This window comes from Haliaeetus albicilla, chromosome 14, assembly GCF_947461875.1.
Source record: "Haliaeetus albicilla chromosome 14, bHalAlb1.1, whole genome shotgun sequence".
Taxonomy (NCBI): domain Eukaryota; kingdom Metazoa; phylum Chordata; class Aves; order Accipitriformes; family Accipitridae; genus Haliaeetus; species Haliaeetus albicilla.
Window position 1 is genome coordinate 4197276 of NC_091496.1, and position 24013 is coordinate 4221288.

The 24013-nt window shown below is 41.5% G+C and overlaps 1 long non-coding RNA gene across 3 annotated transcripts in view; it reads left to right on the top strand.

Annotated features, from left to right (window-relative positions):
- Nucleotides 1–24013, top strand: part of LOC104315767 (uncharacterized) — a 123981-nt gene that overhangs the window by 98464 nt on the left and 1504 nt on the right. For 2 of the 3 annotated variants that reach the window (XR_011327699.1, XR_011327698.1), the window contains exons 3-5: nt 189–350; nt 9512–9634; nt 11320–11637. This is a non-coding gene — a long non-coding RNA (uncharacterized lncRNA). Of the gene's footprint in view, nt 1–188; nt 351–9511; nt 9635–11319; nt 11638–24013 lie in introns of those variants that run through there. The other variant, XR_011327697.1, reaches the window with a different exon arrangement.

A 24013-nucleotide genomic window follows, 5' to 3' on the forward strand; every position in this document is an offset into this window, starting at 1 on the left:
GGTTTGGTTCTGTTCTGGAAGCAGATGGGCTGCCACTGGCAGGAGACAGTTGGCTTCTCCATCAGAAAAAAAATGGGGTGTTTAAGGGAATTGGTCTGGCTCTTAAACCGAAGGAATTGTTGACCTACTGACTCAGTTATGAAGCATTAGAGAAGCAGTCTTATTGTGGTTTCTTTTGTTGGTGGCAGATGCAGAAGACGTCTGTGAGCGTACGGGTATGACTAGCAAAGGAGAGACGGTTCTAGTACCTGCTGCCTGTGGGATTTATTTTGTGCCAGGAAGGAGCTGAGGTGCTGACTACTGAATAACACCTAAACTTTATTTCTGATGCTTCTTCTGATAATGCATTGGTAAGTTTATGTACTTCTCATTTTCAGTGCTAAGATGGTATCTTGCTAAATGTGATTGAAAGAAAGCTTTTTAACAGCTTTTTGAATGTGGCAAGGTGTATTCGTTTTTCCACTGGAGCAGCTTTTAGAGAAAATGCTAGCTGGCGTGCCGCAGTTAGGAGTCTGTAAATAAGGGGGAAACCTTTGTTGATCAGGTTGACAAAAACAATTTGAAATTGCTATTCCCTTCCCCCTTTAACCTACAGACCTCTGCTAACGTTGGTACTAAGCAAAGGGGATGGGACAGCCCTCCAGCTTTGGGATCGTATCATCCTGGAGTCATGGCTATGCTGTAATTTTCCTGCTACACTTCACTGAATGAACAAGGCTTCGGTCTTTTTGAATTTCACATAAAAATCAGATGTCCATCCCTGGAATTATATCTAATGATACTTTTCCTAAAATATGCCTAGAATAGAAATGATGTTATTTTTAAGTGGCTCTGTAAATCCCAAGGAAAAAAGCTATCAATTAGTGGTTTCTCAGAAAACCCAAATCATTGGCATATTATTGGCTAGAAGGAATCACATTGGCTGATGGAGCTAGGTCTGGAAGTTGTGCTCCCTGAATCTGCTGTCAACTCTGCCAGTAGTTTGGGAGGGATTTTTTGGAGGGAGGACTTCTTGGGCGAATCATTATTTATTCTTAGTTGTCGATAAAATGAGCATTACTGAACTTTCCTTCAGTGCTTTACCGGCATTATCACTATGTTTTCCATGTAGAGAGGATGCTGATATGTGATATGGTAGCTCCTGGACTTCCAGATCATTGTTTTGAATGCATACATTATTAGAAGATGGGGAAAACAGAACAGTGATTATTGAATTTATCATGCTTTGTGACAGGTCTCTTCCAGACACCAGCTGTAGGAATTGCTGGTGCTGTGTCCTAACCATCCATCACGAAGGGAGGAATTCACTGCTGCTGTTCTTCCCTGGGTGGGTGACACTGGGATGCCTTGCATTCCCAAACCCACTTGAGTCGGCAGTTGTAGCGAGGCGCTCGCAGATATTTTTTTTCCCTCTTTTCCGAAACAGCAACCGAGAAGGCAGTCCGTACACTACACATCCCTCTGGAACTGCAAATAAACCCAGTGGTTAAAAAAAGAGAAGGAAGGTTTAGCATTGTACTGGATTTCCTTTTCTTAAGTGCTTCCTTTGGATCTTGGGAGAAGAGCTCAAGAGCAGGGTGACTTTCTGGCGAGCAGTTGGACCAAAAGGCGTGGGAGGCAGGGTCGGGGAAGAGTCACTTGGTTGTTATGTGGGTGTGAAAAGTCTATGAAAAGGAAAGGGCGGAGGAAAATATTTTACTTGAATTAAACAAATAAAGGAAAATGTTATATGAATTAGATATTTGAAATTAGATTTTGCCAAGTACTTTTGTGAATTAACTGCATATCTTCTGAAAATCATTTATTTAACCATAAGCTTATCAAAATGTTCTTGGGGGGACTTTTTTTTCTAAAAAAGCAACAACAACAACAAATCATTGTTTTCTTATCATTTCAGATAAAAAGCAAGGAAGTTGCAAATTTTTATAGCCCCTAAATTGTTAACTGTTAAACCTGTGTTTAAGCAGTGGATCAGATTTCCTTAGGCTTACAGTGGAGCAGTTTCATTTGCTAAGAAATTACAAGCAGGCCCTGTTTGAGGAGAACAAATCTTAGATCTTCAGTTCATTGTTGCATACCTACCTGTGGGACAGGGAAATTGCTGCTCTTGAAAATCACCTGTTTTGGGGAGCAGGCTGTTACCAGTGACGCAGTGCACAGGGATGGTTCACACCCAAAATAATTGGGAAAAATGATATTTTGAAACGTGATTTTTTTTTTACATGTGTATTTGTAGTATCTCCATTTCTTTGCAGTTTTTAAAATGTCACCTAATATGATTGAGAGAATCTAAAATATATGGTGTAGAGATTACATTTTTCTATGCCTTTTTTGATTATCTTGTGGAAAAAAAAAGACGGCACGTGGAGGCAGGTTTAACAGCACTTTCTCTGTGAAGCAGAATACTGCTTATTATGTCAGTTAGTGAAAGACCTGATTTTATAAAAAAAACAAGCAAACAAACAAAAACAACCAAAAAAACCCCTTTATCATAAATGGTAACTTTTTAAACACAAGCCATAAATTGCTTATAAGGAAGACACTAACACAGTGTGAAATTAGATGCATGGGTGCGTAGTATGATGTCTTCTACTAAACCAACATGATGCTTGACGTTTTAGGTCTGTGTAGTGTCTTGGTAGCATTCTTTTGTGCTGATCTCTGAGGGATTCCCATCTGAAAGTTCACAGGCAAGGTACAGAGAATTTGTTGGCTTTTTCTTGTTGTTTGTTTTGTAAATTTTTTTTAGTTCAGTTCTTTATGGCCTGTAGCCATCCAAATGCAGAGTTTGCAGCTGAAGTTTGCATACAAAATGGTGAGCTCACAATTGCACCTGGAAAAGAGGAGCGCTTCCTCTTCTATTGCTCCACTGGAATGGTAATACCAACATATAAAAAAAAAAAAATACTCATTGAGCCAGATAAAAACGTATGTGTATCAGCAGTGTGAGGTATGAATAGAAGCTGCTTTTATCTGCGCGTTTTCAGGGTAGAGTTGTGTGCGACAATCTCTGCTGTCCAATTCCCTCGCTTGTTTCCCATATGTCTGCCAGCAAAACTGGGCCATCTCTAGGCAGTGCTGCCGTGCAGTGCTGTGACTTTAAGGGTTCACTGGTGCAGTTAAGTGGAAGCTAGCAGGCGTTTTTAACTTCTAATCAAAGTTTGGGCACCTGAATTGTAACTTTAAGGACCTAAGCGGCTACTGAAATTCCCCATATGACCTGTTATTACAGGCTCCTGTGAGAGTGTATATGCAGTTTTATTGCCAAAACACGAGGTTGGCAGAAGTGAGTCATAACTGAAGATCTCAGCTTTTCTCTTTGATTTACTTTTATCCACCAAAAATAAAAATATTTCCAAGAATACAGGTAGGTATATGTTGTTCTCCTGTTAGGGCAGAGCTCTCACTGGCTCTTAAGAGTATTTACATAGCTCATAGGATGTATTTTTCAAGCTTTAGTATAAAAGGTGCTGTGTATACATTTTATCTAATCTTCAGTGCAGTAGGCATGAGCAATTCCTGGAGAAGGGACCAGAATATAGGGCTCTACCCCTTCTCCTGCGAGTTTGATTCTCATGGAGTCATATTTGCCCTCCAGTGCTTTCTCTTTATGGCTTTGTGAATTTTGAATTCCTCTCTGAGCTGGCCCAGCTCCAGCAGGAAGGCAGAAAGCAGCCTCAGCCCAAGCTCTGCTTGGAGTTGGCTGGTTCAAGGACTTTGTAGGAGGTGGGATCTGCAGGGGGAAAAGTGCCCAGTTTCCCAGGTGAGCTCTTACCATTGGGTTACTACTTAAAGGTGTCAACATTATCTTCTGTGGACATGTTTTTGGATTACTGTGATTGTTACATGTCTTGCAGTTGATGTTATTTTAGTGTGACCAGAGTGTACCTAATGAACTGAACTGCTCTGCAGATTTCATGTGCAGTTTCAAAGTTAGCTTCTTCCACGGTCACCACTGATGACCATGTGGCCGTCAGGTGAGCCAGCTCAATTTGCTGATCTGGTTGAATAGAGTTTTCTTCTCCCATTCTTTTCTTTTGGGAAAATTAGAACTGATCCAACTCATTGCATAGCTGCGTGACTGTTAGTGCTGATGGGAAAGTAGCAGGAACTCATGGCCAGAAGCAAAGGAGGAGGTGGGACTGTCCCTTTCAGTGACACCTGCATGAAGTGCGGTTCAACCTGTTCAGGAAACCATACGTCACCTGTCTTTAAATCACGGTGGAGCTCAAGTAAAAGCTAACTTAATCTTGTTCTCCAAAACAAGCAATCTATTGATTTTTAGTCTTCCCTGTTTTCCTTTGGCATCTGGATTTTGGGTGTCTGCATTTAACCTGGCATCGGTGTACAATGAGTAGTCAGTGTACTCCTTTTTTATTTCCATTTTCTGTTCAGAGCCTAAGTACTTAAGAGTAGGGTTAATAATGTTGTATGGTGGCACAGAGGAGTCCATCCCTTGCTACAATTTCTAGTCATCAATATAAATCAATAGTATAGAAATAATTACAGAGCCTAATAGGCTCATGGCATCTATTGAATTTGCATTTTTTCAAACAGCATCACCAATTGTTCTTCTGTTCATACTTTTCACAAAATTAGCCTTTGTCTATATCTCACAAATTACACCCTGTCCTAATCGGAGTTGGGGTAGAATTTCCATTGGCCAGGAAAAAAATGGCAAAACACCCCCAAACAACCCTTCAAAGAAGATTTCAGGGCAGTGATGGTTCACGCAGTGGACTTCCAGCAGACACGGCACAGTTCTTCATGTTGTGAAGGATTATCTTTCTATATGCCTCTTTTTTCTACTCTCCTGCTTTGGAGTTTTTTTTGCTGCTTCTGCATTTCTGTCTTGAACTTCCCGATTCTTAAACTTTTTAGTGCTGTCATCCATTTTTCTCATACATACGCTTTAAACATAAAAGGTGCGCTCGTGCCATATGTCCTTTTGCACTTTCATCTTTCTGTAGGTACTCTTACCTAATAACTTGAAAATAGCAAACAAAGCACGTGATCTGAGAAACAATCTGGTATTTTACCCTAAGGGAGGATTTTCTCAGCACACAAATCAAGAGTAAATAGTTAAAAATGCTGTATAGCATAGATCCAACGAAACTAACGCTTACTTGCATGTATGAGTGAAGTTATTTGCATGCATAAAGGTTGACAAAGTTGAACTCTGTATTATCAAATCTGTTGTCAAAAGTTGACCCCGGGCATTTTGCAAGAAAGATGATGATTGTCTCTTTAATTACTTAAATTCTGTTTTGCCTCTTTAGGAGAGCTACCCACAACTCTGTAATTATTGCGCGCCTGCCATTCAGATCAGGCGCTCTACTGGCAACGTAATGCACAACTTTGAACAAGAGTGGCGTGGCATAGCTACAACATCCAGCTACAAGGACCTCCGTTTAATTGAACACTTTGATTATCCCACAATAATCAGACAATTGAGTTGCTACAAAAGTTTGCCAGCACTCTAAGCGCTCCTACGGAATTACAGAATCATAGATATTAGAGATGGAAAGTGCATTAGATCATCCAGACCGTCTTCTTGCCAGTACATGTTTTCTGCTATGCTTTTTTTTTTTTTTTCCCCCTGCGGTTTATGGCTAGAGATACTCTAAGAACTTGGCCTTCCACTTTGGTCTTCTGGAGTCTTTTCCACAAAGTTTGATGGCGAGATTTTTCTTTGCCTGATATTTGGCCTAAATTTTTTCCATTTCTTTGTTTCACCATATTATTTCAAGTCTGCGTTCTCATCTTTCAGTAATTCTCTCTGTGGTGTTAACAGCCTGTAAATATGAATGGCATAGTATTATGTGCTCTTGAATATTCGATGTATCACCTTAAGTGCTGCATGTTCAGTTCTTCAGGATTGGGGAAAATTATACTGATTGAACATAGGTTTTAAACCAAACTTCTAATAGTACAACTTCTCAGATGAATATTTAATTCCAGTATAAGAGTGGTCTGTTCTGGTGTCACTTGAGAAATTGTTGAAAATTACCTGAAAAGGCCAATTTTACTCGGAAATGAAAATGTTTTTATATGGGGGAGTTATGCCAGTATAACTTAAGTGATTTTTAACTCTATTGTGGCATTTAAACTGCGGGGAAGCGATGTGTGCAGGCAAGTCTGCAGAGAGCATTACAGGGAAAATGAAAAAATTACCTTTTTCCATTAGTGACAGAAATAGTGGAAGTTGTAATGCAGTTATTTGAGGCACCCCCCCCCCCCCCCCCCAGCTTTCCATTATCCTATGCCTTTCTCAAAGTTTCTTCATAACTATTGTTTCTTTTTATAGTTTCACTTGTTTTGGTGAGATTTGGGGGTTGCTTGTTTGTTGTCTCTTCGTCCAGGCTTGGTCTTTGCTACCAGAAGCCTCGGGTGCCCAAGCAGGGTTGTCTCCAAAGTTTTCCCTTGTCTTGACCACAAAGAGCTAGGTCAATATCCCCCCAAAACAAATACTCCACAGCCATAAACAGGACAAATGGGCATTGTTTTTGCGGTCACCTCATGAGAGACAGGCCAGTTGGTGTGAGCTGGCGTATGGCCACGCTGGCCTGAGCCAGTCCCTTTGGAGCTGCCAACGGTCATGATACAGCGCCTTTACCCCAGACCTCCTCTGGTTTCTGAAGCATGACTACTGTTTTTCCTTTCAGAACGCCGCAAAGGATGGGAGGGTTGTGTTGCAAGCCTCCAAATAAAGGTTTTTTTTAGGGTGGGGGTGAGGGTGTGTGTTGCGTGCCTGCTGGAGGCACAGCGTGCCTGGAAGCTGGCAAAGGCAGGGCCAGCACCAGCACGGTGCAGTCCTCATCCCCACCATCCATCCGCATTGTGTCGGAAGGAGGCGTTGGACTCATTCAGAAGGGATCCCGGGAGCGGGTTAGCGTTGCTGTGGCATGGAGGGCTTGAGCTCAGGGAAGCCTCCTGGGCCTCGGGAGCTCAGGATGGTAAGCTGTCTTCTTTAAGCCACCGGGAAGCTAGATGCTGTGTAGGGATGTTGATGAGAGAGGTGAGGATGGGTGTATCCATAGGAGGTAGAATTACTATTAGCGAGTGGATTGAAGGTGTTTGAGGATCAGGTTGTGTAACTGAACGGGGAGATGAATGAAAAACATGTAAAGGGGTGGGTTACTGAGTGAATAAGAGAAAATGTGAGTGGGCGGGTAATTAGACTGGCAAGTGAGAGAGGAGGTAGGAGGGGGTGAGTAGATGGGTAGGTATGTAGCAAAAGAGTTGGAACAGCGTTATGGGCTGACTCTGTGGTGATACCTGAAAGACTGGTAGCAACCACCCCCCTCAAGACATGCAGAGAGGGCCGATGGCCAGCGCTGTTACAGGGACTGGGGGGTGTGCAGGTGAGCAGGCAGACCCTCGAGACCTCTGTTGCTTTCCACTGGTCTGCGTCCAGCTTGTTTGGATGGCACATCATTTACTCTGCCTAAACTTCACTGTGCCTGTGCACGCACTAAACAATAATCTTCACCTGGGTCAGACGGTTGTATTTTGCTAGTGTTCCATTTTGCTAGTGTTCCTGCAGAAATACGCAAGACTGTAATTATTTGCTGGGGTTTTTTGGCTCTAACAGTCACAGAGAAAGCAGAGAAAGCACAACAGAGACTTTTAGTCTGGAGCATTGCAGTTTGTAGTGGGTATTCCCAAGAGCTGAAATGACCTAAGAGCTGCAGGTGGAAGGACTTAACTGAGAAACAAAAGGTACAAAGATGAGGGATACGCTGGAATTACAGGTGCGCAACACATCAGCATAAAGGCGTCTCCTAAATTTGAAGATACTTTCATTTTAATGAATGAGATGGGAAGGTAAAGTAACTTTAAATCATTATCAAACCTTGACTGACGAGGCTTTTATTAGGATCTTTTACTATAACTGCTGTAAGGCTGGACATAGTTCACCATGACTAATACGTAACTTTTTAATTTACTATGGCAGAGTTACAACCCTAGCTGTGGCCTTTCTGTAGTCAAGTACAGTCAGGCTATTGTTTAAGGTAATGGCCCTACTATCCTGTTAAATTATATTAAGTTGTGGACGGTACATTTTCAATATTTATTGTAATAGAGCAAGTCCTTTTGAAGCCCAAATAGAGGTGAATGACTACTGCAGGAAATCACAGGCTTTATCTTAGCTGCCAAAAAGGTGTGTATTTAGTAAGGAATAACTTGATACGCATTTATTGTACTGAAAAATCTTACTAGAGACCAGTCCCTGCAGGTTTTTCATCCAGTAGCTAGGTAAGGTGAGAGTTTTCCTTGCTGGACCTACTTTTTGATGAAAACTACATTCCTTTGTCTGTATGTGGACTTGACAGCAGGACGAAGACCTGGTATATCGAGCAGCCTGCTGCAAGGAGCACTGTCACCCCACACTTGCCATTGCGTTGTACATCAGTGGTTTTAGCTCAGGTTGCATCAGTTGGGATGGTTGCACCCACGTCGTGCTCTGAAAGCAGTTCGGGGAAGGAGATGGCCAGCCCAGTGTTACGGCATGTTTAGTAACTCTTACCAGCTCTGTGGTATTCGCTGTGTTGTTTTGTTTTTTTTTTTTATTGCCAGGCAGAAGTCTGTAACACTGGATTACACGGGTGTCTGGAAAATATGTCACGGTATTGGTAACTTTAAAAAGTATCCCTAAGCAGTGAGTGAAATCTTTCTCATCTTGAACATGGTCACCTGTTGCAAACTAAATTTCCTATAAAGCTTGGAACTGTAACAGAGCCAGCTCGTACAGTAGTCAGCATTTACTCATTTTTTATCTGAGACAAATCCAGAAATAATTTGCTGTGCTTAGGCAGATGTTTCTTACCATTAAAACAGAGCAAATCTCTTGCGGATGTTCAAACGCTGTAGTAACTGTGCAAAGTAAGATACAGAGGAATGTGTGGGTATGTTTAATACAAGTCTGTTGGGTTGTAGATCTGTCAAAGCCCCAAATTTGCATTTCTTACATAAGCAGGAATCCTGGTAGTGTTTACACATGCTTTGTGCTTTAGGAACTGCAGGAATTGAATTGCTGTGTGAAAAACACTGCTCTTAGTTGCAGTCTGTGGGGTTGCACAGACACTGTTAAATTATTTACAGTTGCAATCCTAACTAGAAGTTTGTTTGCTGTTACGCTTGATATTAAAACTTACCACAACAATCGTAAGAGCAGCATGCGACCTCAGTGGAAGTGTGGACAGTTGTACATTTCTGAGAATATACAGGAACAAAAACCTTGAAGTTTCCCTTCTGTTTAATTAATTGTTTGTTTTTGTCGGTGACAAGGTTACAAAGCATTTGTAATAAGCATGCTTCATCTTTTGCCATTTTTTTTTCCATATGGGTGTGTGCTTCCTTTTCATTATGTTGTTTTTCTTTCCTTTTTTTTTTTTAACATGGCCACTCCTTTCATTTTGAGAATAAGAAATGAGCTGCTTGCTGCACAGAAAAAAAAAGTTTCATAAACATGGCAATTCTGATCCTTCTAATCTTTTATTACCTGTAGGGACAGGTGCAGGAAGCTACTACAGGAGAGGAGGTTTACTAACTTTTTCAAGACTTGGGATTACACAAAGGAGCAGTATATTTTAGATGCTACGGAGAAAGTTCAGAACAACATGGTCGAAAGGTGCGTTGCTCAGAAATACATCCCTTTTGCTTGGCTTCTTTCACTTCAATTCTGCCCCATAGAGTTGTGAGCCCTTCAGCTAGCATTTCAAACACAAAACTGAAATAGGCTGTCTGAAGTCTGTACATACTATTGGTTTCTTGCTGTTTATAAAATAGATCTGGAGATACTACCTTCTAACACTTTGGTTACCTGGACTTCTGTTTGTTGCTCAAGAGAAAGTGAAGGGAACCACTCGCTTGATCTCAGTAAAAAAGAAAGCAATTAATGCCATTAGCTGTATTGACTGTGTAATGCTGAGATAGCGTCTGTAGGAAAACAACCAGACAGCTTAAAGAAGAAGTAAGATTTTTTTCTTTTTTTTTTTTTTTTTAGCATGCTGAAACAGTTTAAAATGCTGAAATGGAGGTAGGGCAAGGAGGGTGGTAAAAAATACATCACCCATCCCTTGTGATTCTGTGGTTTTGTCTGACTCTTTTTTTTTTTTCCTCCTCCCTACGATCAGCCATGCGTTTCAATTGTGATCGCTGCCCTAAGACTGTAGCTGCATGCAAGATGTCTCATTTGCCTAATATTAAAAATGTGTGTGTAATAACATTTTTGTAATGCTTCCCATCTGGAAGATATGTTGCACACCTTTGTATTAACATTCACGGCACCCTTTTTACATGTTACTGTGTTTTGTAGATGGAGACTACTGTGAGTGGACTTGTTAGTGTACAGTTCTGGTCTGAAAAATAGTTCAAAGCAGCTTATTTATTGCCAGAATTAAGTTTTCACTATTCATCTGTCTTGCTTGGTCTAGTAGAACCAATCCATTTGTGAGAGAGTCATTGGTCTGCTTAAAAAAGTTACAGTTCATTTACCAGAAGAATTATTAACCAACTAATACATAGTAGGGGATCTGAAGACCTTCTTCCTCCAGTCATTCAGGAGATGCCTGGAAGCTTTAAGGTCTTGGTCTGAAATTGTACATGCAGACCAAATTGTAGCCATATCATAGGGTGTGAATTCCTGTCAAAAATTGTCTCAAAATGGTACATCCATTAAAACGTATGTACAAGTAATTGTCAAACTGCCATTTATATTAGCAAGGCTACATTCTTTCTTGAATGAAGTTAATAAAATTGTGTCAAAGAATGGGATAACTGCAATATGAAATAACCAGAGATTAACCTTTTCATTCTCAAGATTTGTAACAGAGGTATTGCTGCCTAAGCAGTATTACAAAAAAGGAAGAAAAGAGCAGCTTTATGTTCTAGCATGACTTTGGAAGAGGGACAGTGCATTGATGGTTTTACAGTATGTAGGAAAGCAAGCTTCTGAGACGCTTGTATACTTCAGATATATTTGCTTATACTGCTTATTTTTGCTGATATGTACTGATTAATAAATTTCCATTTTAAGTGTATAGCCATCCTTTAAAAGATCAGCTTTTCAAACTGCCAGGCAGCAGACAGCACCTATGTGCTTAATTCCAGCCGGTGGTGACACCTTCTGGATGCTGAGCACTTCGAAAATTTCACCTGTCATTTGGGTAATTGATTGAAAGTTGAGTTTTTCCCATAGCCTGGCATGATCCACAGTCAGTGGTGTAGCAGTAGGAGAAAACAGTCCAAATCTGCTGTCTCCCAGGCTTGTTCTCTGAATTGTTATAAAATGTTTTCTTTTCAAATTGTTTTTAGAACACAATGATGCAAATTTGAACACTCTCTGCAAATTTGACCTGTATTTATATCTGCGTGTTTGGAAGAAGGCTGTAAAATTATTTCTGTATTGTTTTCAGTAAATCTCCAGTTTATTATTCTGAGAAAATTTGATGCATCTGCAGTGTGCCTGATCTGGCTTTCTGATCTGCAGATGCACAGTCTTGCATATCTAGTCAAATCAGTGTAGCAACTGCTTTTACAAACTACGTGACAATGTACAACCTCCGATCTGAGAACCAGATCAGACTAAAATTGGGACTCAGTCCAAAAAATAAAATACTGCAATCAGTCTGCTTACTGTGTCAGCATTCAGATTCGTTTCTGTTATATACACTGCAGGGAAAGGAAGTGGAAAATACACGCTAGCATCCAGAAACGGATTCCTGAGTCATGGAGGATGGCCTAGATGGGCATTGTTAATAGGAGCTGCTTAAAGGTTCCCATTTTTGCAGACGCTGTATGGGCTAATAGATGTTAAAGGCGATGTTCTGAGCCTTTGTGACACTAAGGAAGTCACTGTGTGACACTACGGATGCCATGTGACTTCCCTGTTTACACTCAGCTCAGCTGTAAACGCATATAAAATAGCAGTGATGGACTGATCTGCTTGTGTCACAACATCCTCCGTCTGTGGTCCTCAGCCTCTAGAGCTGCCCCTTGCTTCCAGCAGTGATTTGCAGAGCTCAGTCCCTCGGAAAACTCTACTTTAAATACCGAGGCGTACAAACTGGGTTGACCTCTTGCTTAAGACCGTATGTTTCCTTCCCTTCCGCCTGCCCCGCTGCTATTCTGGGCTGCTGGCTGGCACCTCTCATCTGTCCGGGCGGGCATCTGCTCCTCGGGCAGGCAGTCGGTGGGCAGGTGGGCTTCCTGCTGCCGCACCCACCGCTTCACCGCTCACCCATCCATTCCTGCACGCTTGCCACTTAACCCTCTCATTCCCTTCTGTCCTAAATGTGCACAATCTCAGGAAAAACGTTCACCTCTCCTGCTGGGAGAGGAGGACCCGTGCGCCCACGTAATGCTTCTCAGATCACTGTAGGCAGCACTCAAGTGCGTAGCGTGTACTGCATAGCAGACGGGTCACTTTGGGGTTATAACAGTAAATATTCTAAAAGTAATCACACTGTAGAAGTGATGTAAGCACTCCAGTTTCTGGCTGAAAGCCAGTTGTCAAGGTTTAATCTGCACCCTAAAGCTCTGCTGGTAAATCTGATCTGGCAATTCTGCCTGTGTGTGGGTAGAGGCACCAGTATCAAAATATCTTTCCTGATAAAGAGCAGTGGGACCTTTAATGTCCACAACAAAAGTAAAAACATTTTAAAGGGTTTTTAAAACTATTATTACACTGTAGATGTGCAGCAGAATACATGGGTGGGATTTGGCTCTGGTACAAAGACCAGACAGCATAATACATGTGCACGTACCTGTCTGCAGGTGCCCAAGGATAGGATTCAGTTGCCTGCCCATTGGTGTCTGGTGCCTTTGAGACAGACGCCTTAGGTTATCTGGGACATACCCATCGGGCTGGCAGGTACAACATGAATTTTATGGGAGTTTTATGTGGGCTAGGCATGACACTGTACATCACCTAAAATGACAGGAGGCATAGGCGCTGTGTTTAGGCAACTAAATCTTTGCCCGAGTATCCAAGCTCTTGTTGTAATTGCTGGAGATGCAATTTATCACTGAATTCTAGAGAGCGATTCTGCTCACCCAGCAGCAGACATTTATATTTGGTGGGCTGAAATGCTATCCCAATGCTACTGGATCTCTAGTGATTAGACCACTGGCTTTTTGACACATAAGGTGAAACAAATATGAATAATAAATAGTTTGAAATACAAACCAGTTCACATTCTTACAGTGAACATCTCAGAATTTGTAATAGTAAATTGGGATGCAAAGAAACTTAATATCTTTTTGCAGCTGGAACCCTGTGCAGAAGATCATTAGGCCCAAAGCCAATAACTTTTCATGAGTGTGATTGCAGCTTATTGCTTACACTTCCCATATAAGTTTCAGTGTCATGGGCACATTTGTTTACCCATTAAGCATTTTCTTTATAAATTAGAATTTTTGGTTATGTTTTTCCATGGCTAACTAGTAAGTAGAGAGTTATTCTTTTAGGGAAGTAGGGGACAGTATGTATTTTGAGCCAAAATACTACAGCACCTAAGAAAATTGGGTTTCTGTTCTTAATTACAGGTTTCTTTCTGTCTTTTATAGTATCTTGGTTTTAAAAAAAAAATCAACAAGCTCATTGTGATGCTTTTGATTAGGCTTCAACAGAGATAATAAAAGTGTAGTGTCCTTTTGTGAAAGGAGTTTTTAATTACTGTTAATTGTACTTGCTAGCTTCATTTCTGGAGGGAAACGGAGATGACCTCATCCTGAAAGTTGTCAGTCTTATGCTAGTGTCATTCACCGCCTGGAAAATAGGTTGTTGTTTTGTTTCTTGTTGCTTTTTTTAATGAGGAGCTATCAGCAGGCCTGATGGGCCCTGCAGCTTTGGAAATGCTGTCCAAACTCTGTTTCAGTAGCATGCTTCTTTCTGAAATGTAAAACTGCAGAGCTGAGTTATATCTTCGGAGCAGGGGACGAGCAGAGTCTCAGACCTCTGGTCTGTTTGCTCCAGTAATGTCTCTAACAGCAGCCAGTTCCAAAGACTTTGGCGAGAGGTGGTGGAGTCCTTATAGAGGACAATTATCAAATATTTGAGGGCTTATTCCTACTCTTTCATACTAACTAATCTAATAATCTTGAATGTTTTCATTATCTATTCAAAGGCTTGATTTCTTAAACCTTAGCAGGTCTTGGCTTTGGCATATTCTTGTGAGGTCCACACTTCATCTGTGCTTTGCACTTAAACAAATGGAAAGAGAGTATTCCTTCACCCTTTGGACTGCAAACTGTGCAGGTCAGTGGTGGCTTTATGTATGTTTGTGCAGGTGCCAATGTATTGGGACCAATCGGTATTCAGTTGTGACCATAATCTAAATGCCTGAATATTTATAATCGGTTTAGTTCATTGAACATCTCCGTATGTCAGGAGAAGGATGAATGGGAGTACTTTTTTGTCTCTTTTCACTATTGTGTATTTCTTAAGCTGTTACCTTGTTTAGTCTTACATGAACCTTCTTTAAAATACCGTGAACTTCCAATTCTATTTCAATTCATCCAGTGCCATCTGCCACAGTGTCTGCTATGTATGTCAGCCCTGACGAAAATCCCCATTTCTCATGAGTACCTACACACCCTTTCATAAGGATGATGTGAGAAGCTAAGCTGGCAAGTTGTTCCCACCTTTGTTGCCATTTATATAGCAATGTAAAGAGGCAAATTCTGATAACTTGTGTCCTTAAGAGGTGTTTGAATACCTAACTCAACAGTGAAGTCATTAGCAGTGAGGCTTTTGAACATCCTTGAGGCTCTGGGCTTGGGTCTCCGCTCAACTTTTGCTCAAGCAGTCTCTTGCTGACTTCAATCACTCTGCTTTTTTTCTGTGTCAGATGTATATTTAAAGCTGCTGATTCTTCGTCACCATCAAAACCCTTGACATGGAGATGGACAGAGAGCAGGGTGCCAGCAGTTCCTTCTGCAAGGGAATAAGCATTCAGCTGTTTTGTTTTCTAGCCCTGGCCTGGGGAAATCTCTGAGGTCAATGAGCTTGGTCCCTTTAACGGGTCTTCTCAGCACTTTGCCAAATCCGTTGGGAAGCGTGGTCTGGAGCTCCCAGTTTATCTCATTCCTTTGCTTTCTGCTCCTTATTAAAAGACAGAATGCAAATCTCAGTAGTGTGAGATGTTAGGGCTGTCTGAAATGGTTTTCATTCTGCGGCTCCCAGATGCTGTTTAGGCAAAAGGAGCAGAAGTTTTCTTGAAGTAAGCCACATAGTTCAGTAAAAACACTGAACTCGGGTCACCTTACACTGACTTCATTCAGTCCTTACTTTGCTATCTGTAACATGGGGATTACAAGTGCACCTTAAAGGATTGTTCTGAAAACTATGGTAGTTGTTAGCATTTCTGCAATCTTGCCAAAATATATATTAAATACAAATATTTTCAAACCTGGTCATCTCCCCGGTTTGAGTTTGGTATCTTATTCTGCTTTGTTGGGTTTTTTTCCTTCTGTTTTTAAAAATGTGGGACTCTTCTGCTGTGTACGTTCTCCAAATCTGAGTTACTGTACACGATACTCTGCGTGCTGGCAGTGGATACAAAAAGACCTTTATGGGATTTGTTTCTGAAATGGGGGTACCTTGTTGGGTAGGAAGGATCCGTCTGTATCGGCACTGAGCACAAGCTGCTTCATCCTGAACAGAAACGCAGGAGACAGTCTTGTCTCTCATTCTCACAAACTACTGTAGAAATAGCGGCCTTTCAAAGTATTCCTTGAATTGTCAGACTGTATGTTATATAGTTTGACTCCCAGATTTCCAAATGGGATAAAGAACCTGTTACCTGCCAACACCAAAGGCGATCCAGAAACACAGCTACTTGTCTCTGTTTAGAAGAGGTACAGAGTGATTTCTTAATGCAAGCCACGGCAAACATAATTTGTTTTCCCAAGTTTGGGCTGAATATCTTGTTTCCCTACAGAGGACTATTTTTAAAGCACAGGAGGAACAGTAAGCATGGCTGCTGTGGCAGCAGATGCAAAGCCCTGCCGTGGGAGAGCAGGGTTTGTTCTTGTCTTTCACATCTTTATGGCTTCCCGCACTGTACCACCCTGCTTTTCGTCCGTGGGCACGGAGAGCATTTGGCATGAAGACAAGAGACGTACCGAGGACTGCCAAGGCAGCAGCAAACGTAGCGCAGCTCCTTCTCTTGTGCCAGACGAGCTTTTGATGGCGGTCTTCGGAGGCATACATTTCACGTGGGCACAGCTAGCTCTTGATTTAAAAAATAAAACAACTTGAAACTACCCTGGGGCAAAAATAAATGACTGCAAGAATACCAGAGGATTGAGCAACGTGCTAAGGACATGTTGTTTCCTTTAAGGATTCTGACTATAAATGACGTCACTTAGATAGTTTGGATGTTTGTGAGCACTACAGGGCTTGGAAAGGGAAAGCAAATCGGAAAAACACTGGGAAGCTGAACAATTTGTTTTGTTTTATGACTCCCTGGTAGTTTAATGAGGGAGCTATTACTCATGCACTGTCACTGCACATCTAGAAAATTCCTCTGGGTTTAAAAGCTGGCAGGAAAAAGTAGTTTCCTAAAAACCACTGAATTAATGAGATAAAGCCCATTGCTCAGGAGTCCCTAACAGGAAGGGTCAGAGTCGGAGTTGTGCAGGATTCACGGTGTGTTGGAAATCTTCTCCACAGGGTGTTTGAAAGAGCACATAGTGCTGGCGGGGGTTCAGAGGAGTGATGCAGCAGACACGCTCGGCATCTCTCTTTTAGGATGCAGTACTATGGATTTGGGGAGAAAAAAGACAGGTTTGACTGGGGCATTGTAGCCAGTCCTTCTCCTCCATTCCCTTGCACTGGAAGATATCTGGGACCGGGGTACTGGACCCCTCCTAAAGAGATGAGATTTAAAAAAAGGTTTTCAAACTCATGGGCAGTGGTACAAGGCAATATATTAGTAATATTGACACTTGAAGTGAAGGAGATATACTTAAGGAGAAGAAGAAGTTTTTGTTATGTGAGCATAATTATGCAGCTTTAAGTGATTTTTCACAGTTTCGTAATCCGTATTCCCATGTCTGTCAGACTTCTGATGTCCTGCTTTGTGTGCATTATTTTCTAGGTCTGTATAGTGCAGTTTAGGTATTTACTTCAGTTATTTTAGCTATTTTAGCCTATCTTGTCACATCCGTACAGGATACACATTGTCCTCATTTTAACTGGAAACCTAATACAACTTTTATGGCCCTTGAAAGCAGGATGAGTTCTGTTTCAGTCTGATGATTTAGAAAGTACAGTAAACAAGAGGACAGCTCCAGTCTGGAAATGCAAGTGAATATATTCGTCACCAAATGCCTGATGCAATTACTCCCTCATAGTGTAAGTTACTGTAATTTCTTTCACAAAAAAATGCAGATAAAGCAGGGGCTGTTAGGAGGGAAATCCATAAGGAGTCTGTAAAGTGTGATGTAATGATCAGTAATAGAATTAAGAAGCCCCTGTAACAGTTCTGCTACAGTTTGTGTTAAATTACAGTACCTCAAATGTAATCATAGTCATTCCTTGTTTTATTTTGGTGCTATACTGTAGTCTGAATCAATTTTCTCTTCTCTCTGTGTTACTATCTTTGTAAGTACTTGCATCATTCTTTTAGTTACTTTTTTTTCTTCATCCACAAACTTTAATCCAGAATATTGCCAGTTTTCCATGCAAATACAGAAGTAGCACAGGAAAGGTTGTATATTTTAAGCTTCAGATCAGAGATGCTTAGCTGTGTCCCCTTGTACATGTATCGTACACTCTCTTCTGAAATACCCAGTACTGAGCTGGTTTTGAATTTTTTTTTAAGCACATAAACTGATGCCCAGTTTATGTCTCCATGCTCGACTTTCGTGCTTGGGTGTGGAACTCACTGCCTGGGCCAGAATTAGGAAATGCTTCCTACATCTGCTGTAAAAAAGTGTTGGATCACAGAGTAGAGCTCAGTTTTCAGCCCAATGGGAATGGGACAGAATGAGACTGAAAAGGCTGGGGGAACGCTTCCAGTATTATGAAGATGGCAGGGGTGTGGATGTGATGTAATTCTCATTATTTCGGAATCAAAACAGCCAGCGTAGAGGGAGACACTTCAGAGGGACCTTGTTCGTGATGCATTAGACCGGGGTTGGGGCATCAGCCATTCTGAAGGTATGTGTACATGGCAGTGAGCACAGGAGAGCTCAGGTTATCTCTGAAAAAGCATGTTCGGGTACCAGGAGCAGCGTGACTGTTGCAGAGAGGTGTTTGGCCTCGTGCGTTGGATCTGTACTGCTGCAGTTCTCCAGGGTGGTGTGAAGCTGAAGACTGAGAAGACATAAAAAGGGGCTCTCCTGCTTTCTGGGTGGGTGCTTCAGTCTCCAAACTCCAGTGAAGGTAGTGAGCACCAGTGTGTTCCTTTGTAGCCTTGTTTTGGAGAGAGCTGTGGTGTCGGCATGGATTTTGGTGGGTTTTGGGCTCTTTAAGGGGACTTACCTAGTGTTCAGGCCACTTTTGCCTAAACAGATTGCAGCAGAGTCTAGGTGAGAAGAAGGTTCCCTCGCTCCAAGCAGGACACCTTCAATCGTGAACAGCAGGTAATACTGGGCTCTAATACGGCATGTGCTGATGCCCAAGCAGCTACTGAGTAGAGAGTTTTATCACTCCGGACTCCAGGCACCTAAATCCTGCCAAAATTTAGGCAGAACAAAGACTAGCCACGTGGCTGACGCCTGCAGGCTCCAAGTCTCGTGGCAAGGGGCACTCGTCAGGCAGCCATCTGCAGAGACAGCAATATCTTGCTGCTTAGTGCTGCGTCACCCTTTGAGCAGGAAAAACTGGGCTTCCCAAAGATGCAGTCATGTGTGTTTTGTGCCGATAGAAGAAAAATTTTTTTGGCTTGTTATTGATAGAAACCTAACTTAATTTTCCTGTTAATGAGGGCTTAATAGTCGTCTATTAATATTATCGTGGCTCAGCTGATTTCACTCCTTGGCTAAGTGTGCATCCTTCGCTGTTTTCTCTCTGTGCCCAAAGGAAGCTGCATCTTCACAGTGGTGCGTGTGGAATTCTGCATGTCCTGCCTGATACCACCATCCCACAGCCTGTTCAGAGCTCTTCTGCTGGCTCCTGCTTTACCCTTGGACTTCGGTGTGCAGGTGTATGTACATACTGTGTTCAAATGACTATCAGCTTTTACTGATATATAGCACATACTTAGTTACGCAGTCTTCACTTTGTTTCATTCTCTTAACCTTCACAGTTGCTGTGGTAGACAATTGTGGGGATAATCTTGAGTAAATTTCCTTGGCCAGTATTAAAACCACAAAGAAATCTAAAGCAGTTCTGTGAAAAAGGAATTTCTTGATGAAACTATTTGCAAGGGACCGAAAGGGGAGTACAAAATGAAAACCCAGTCCAACTGCAGGGAAATGGCTGTAGGGACACTATCACGGGCTGGCAGCTGCCGTGTTCCTGCACGTGTCATCTCAGACCTTTTTTAACCACAAAGCAGTTAATGTAGAATGGTCAGCACTGCTGAGCAGGGAACGGACCTTGCTAGCAGATGCTTACTGCTATTTATGTTGTGCATTATCTCAGTAAGTTTTGCATCTGTCTTTGTTACAATTTTGTTTGCTGCCTTCAAGTTCCCGTTTTCTCATCGTGTCTAATAAATTAAAATTGAATTTGCAAAATATTACAAAGTGACATTAGGATGTGCCTGTTAACAGAGTAGAATAAACTAATTACACGCTGTGAACTAACTGAACTCATTTACTAATTGATGAATTAATTTAATCATGTCTGTTACAAATAAGAGAACTCGAATGCTGACAGAATAAAGAGCTAACTCTCTTCTGCACTAAATCATTAAGGTTCCTTTGGTTTTAGTTTTCCTTAGTCTAGTAATGGCCACATTTTTAGAAGTCGGAAGTTAGACCAGTCATTTGCAATTTGGGATTCTCCTTTGTGATTCTGTCCTACACCACTTCCAGGCCAATGTCTGCCTCTTGAATTCATTGGAAACTTTGAAGTTTCTAGTTGCTTTTTCTTAGCCAAATATTAGCACTAGTTCTTCATCCTTACCTTTTTTCACTCGTCAAACATTCAACACCATCAATCATGTTGTCCAGCTCAAGATTCTATCCTGACTGGATGTCTGTAATTCTGGGGGTTTTGTGAGCTTTCTTAATCATATTCTTAATATACACAATGACATTCTCTCTGTGCACATTCGGCATCTTCTGTCTTCCAGATTTCCTCTGGAAGTGTATACTTGACTACTGTCTCTGTGCAGCCAAGTTCCAGATCTGCATCTCTGTGCATCACTTTATTTCTCTTCTGAGATGTTTGCCTGACTTGTGCACATGTGAATTGATAGCAATCAGCTGCAGCTCAGTACAGTTTCAACAGAAAGGAGCTTCTCCCCTGCCAACCCTCTGTAAATGCCACAAAAATACCTTTTTATTTAAGCCTTTATTTTAAAGCTATACCTTCCTATGATGCAAAGAGTAGACAGGCCATCATGCTATTAATCTGCTTTTACATCGGGTTTTATTGTCTCATTATTCCTCATGCTTCCTTTTTTTTTCATGTCTCTTCACTCTACCTTGCCTCAGGCAGTAAACTAGAAACGAAACTCCTTTTATTCTGTTTTATATGAAGCTCCTAGATCAGTGTGTCTTGATCCATGACAGGGACTCTGCCCTGCTACAGCTGCTTTACAGTGTGTCCATTGGAAATCACTGGGAAGGTAAATATCTACATAGCTGCAGAATCTACACAAACTGAGTTTCTCAGGTCCCAAAGAAAATCAGACTAGAAACAGAACTTCAGCCTTCCTTATTTTAATGCTCAAATTACAAGATACTGACCTCGTTTATAGCTTCAAAAGATGGAGCCAGTTATGGGGAGGAGACTAGTAAGATCACAAGTAAGTTGCAGCAAAATGGATATATGTATGTTATGTTTTTCTGGTAGATAGGGACATATTTTTCTAATGCGACTCAAGTTGTTCAATAGCTGTGGTAGATTAAAGCAAAAACTCCTCCGCAAAACAAAACTATTTTCAAAATCCAACAGCTGCTTTTCCCCATCTCTTGCTTGGCTGTGTTTAATATGTGGAGCATTATGTCGTGGTCCTCTAATCAGTTCTATAATTTTCATGGTGTATGCCAGCATCAGTATTTATTACTGAAGCACCATGTCTGTTTTTATCCTGATGATGTATTTTGTCCTGCAACAGTAGTCAAATACATGAACTGAGTAGTAAAAGGGGTTCAGGAGTAAGGATCAGTAAATACTCAAAGCTGTCCGTGGTTGGGCAGACATAATCAATTCCAGCACTGCCAGATGTTTGCCAGTTGATCCAGTTGACGGAGAATCATCCTTGTTCAGCATGCAGTGAAGATCCCTCTCATTTCCTGGCTCTTCCAGTCTGTAGCACAACTTAGAGGCCACTGATCAGTCCCTAAAATCTTCAGGTAAACCTGTCATCCCTCTCTCTTCAAAGCCAGAAGAAACAAGCTCTTCAATTAGGTGACATACCCTGGCCTAACCAAGAAGATGCAGAAATGGAGGGGAATGTTAAACCGCCAGGTGGTTGTGTTTCTTCTGCCGGTCGAGGAGATGGGCAGTTCCTGGAGGGTCTGTACGGCTCATGGCTCTGGGACGCTAACCCTGGCAGCAGCCCTGGGGAGTTGCTGCCGTGGCCTCCCCTGCAGCGGTGGCAAGTATCGACCGGCTGTGTTCCTGTAACACTCTTTCATTCTGTAATAAAATGAGGTGATCCGAAACGGAACCAAACTGGTAAAAAAGTACCGTAAGCATGTGACCTTTTTCTCCTTTTATAAGGGGAAGCTGAAGTGGAAATGCAAACATGCATTTAAATAAACCATTTTATAAATTCCAGGTGCTGGTCCCATGAGAGCACCTTGCATATGCCAAAGGAAGAACGTGTTGTTTGAGGGAAAACCTATTTATAAATATGTGCAAACTGAAAGGTAAATAATTTCTGTTTCCAGTAAATGGATGGAATATGCTCTCTGCATTGGTTACGTTTCCTGCTGTGGAGTATGTAGTGTAAATAAATCTGGCATATATTGTGTTTGTTGCTGTGCAGCACCAGTATGTAGGAAGTAGATATCTTTAAAAATTCGATTTCTGATTCTTTGCTTCTTCAGCATAACAAAGAAGGGTTCAAAGGTGGTTTGGTTTGCTCTGAAAATATTTCTGGCTTGGGTTTTGGTTGTTTTGCAGTGTCATACATGATGGGAGGAGTAAAGAATATTTGTCTTCAGCTGAAAGATCCTCTGCAGTCTGTTTGTCAGGCGTGGGAAATCAGTTGGGATTAAAAACAATCACTCTTGGAGCGGTCTGATTGAATTTCCTATCCCTCTTAATTGCTATCTTTTTTTTTCTGTGTGATGATTTTAATTTCACTTCCTCTTCAGTAATCGTGGAGTCTTTCAAAATAGTCAGAATTGCAGTTTGTATTATACCAGAAAAAAATACAGAAAAATAAACATTTTCATGTGTGTTTATTGCTATTTTTAAAAGATACGTAAAAGCAATTTTTTCCAGGTCACCTTTCATCCTTTGACAAACTAGCATGATCATTTATGTAGCAACGTAAATGAATCCAGTGCTGAAGATAAGCACAGGGGCAAAAAAGTTACAGGCGCCTGGTTTTAAGAGCTCACTTTGTAGAGACATAAGTGGATGCGATACAATGCATGGCATAAGAATATAAACAGTAGGTGTAGTTTTTGAGTGCTTCATGACAGGGGCATTTCTGTTCAGCGCTGGGATTAGAGCTTCTATTGAAACTTATATAACAGCTACGTTGCCAGGGTGGTTTCTAAAAATGATGCTTATCGCTCTTCAGATTCCAAAAGCTTTAAGTCAGAAGAAATATTTTAAGCTGAAGAAATCTTCCCCTCACCCTGCCCCCCCCCCCCAATCATCAGTTTTCTCCCAGATCCCAATGAGATACTTCTGCATATGCAAGACAGCAGTGGGAATGAAAAAAATCTTTTTCTAATGTAAAGACATGCACAAGCAACAGTGAGTCTTGTGGGTGGCTGCTTTGTTAACATACCTTTGTTAACATACCTTAGAAAACAACGGGGAATTACATTGTTCATTATGGTTGTCCTGTACGATTTCTGAAGTATAACATCTGCCGCTTTTATCCAGCAAATCATGATCCCCTTGGGGAAAAAACCCAACCCTATATTCCTGCCTTTGTTGCCCCAAAGATTGCTGTTTGACAGAAGAGCAGTCAGCTGCTATGGTGATGGGCACAGGGTGGGAATATGGACAGAAATAGAGAGAGGAGAGGCTGAAGGCAGACTAGTCCTGCTTCCTTATGGTTTCAGAAGCCCTTTCTGAATTTGGTAATGACTGATTTCAAGGAGTTTTCAGGTTATTTTGCTGGTTTCTGCCTCAAATTCTTACAAATAATGCAAGGTAATAATCAGGCAAAAAGGAGAGTGAGGTACTCAGATTGATAATGTTTGTACAGGACTGCATGTAATTCCCTGCAGTGCAGCTTGTGCCCATTGTGCTTGGATTTGGACGCACAGAAATCTCCCTCCTCCCATACGAACTAAGTCAGTTTTTGGTAATGCATAATTCACGTACTGAAGCCTTTGTCACAAAACATCTTACTGTTTTTCCTGTGCTTGATAAGCCTGCTTTTGTATTTTCAGGATTTCTGTTTCCTAATAATCCCCAAAAGCAGCCTGAAGAGGTTTCAAAACAGTTTAGAATAAATCTGAGACAACTTGTACGTCAGAGATACTGCTCTATGCAGTAGGTGATTCTCTGGCACCTGCTATTTACAGATCCTTCCTCCACAAAGAATTATTTCCCCATGGCATGGGGGCCCGCCACTGCCATGGAGTTAGTGTGTAGGTGGACTGCACCTTTAGATAGTCTACCGGGAGGTCTGTAGACCAATTTGGATATATATTACAAGGATTGTCTACATGAATACTTCTGCATGAAACA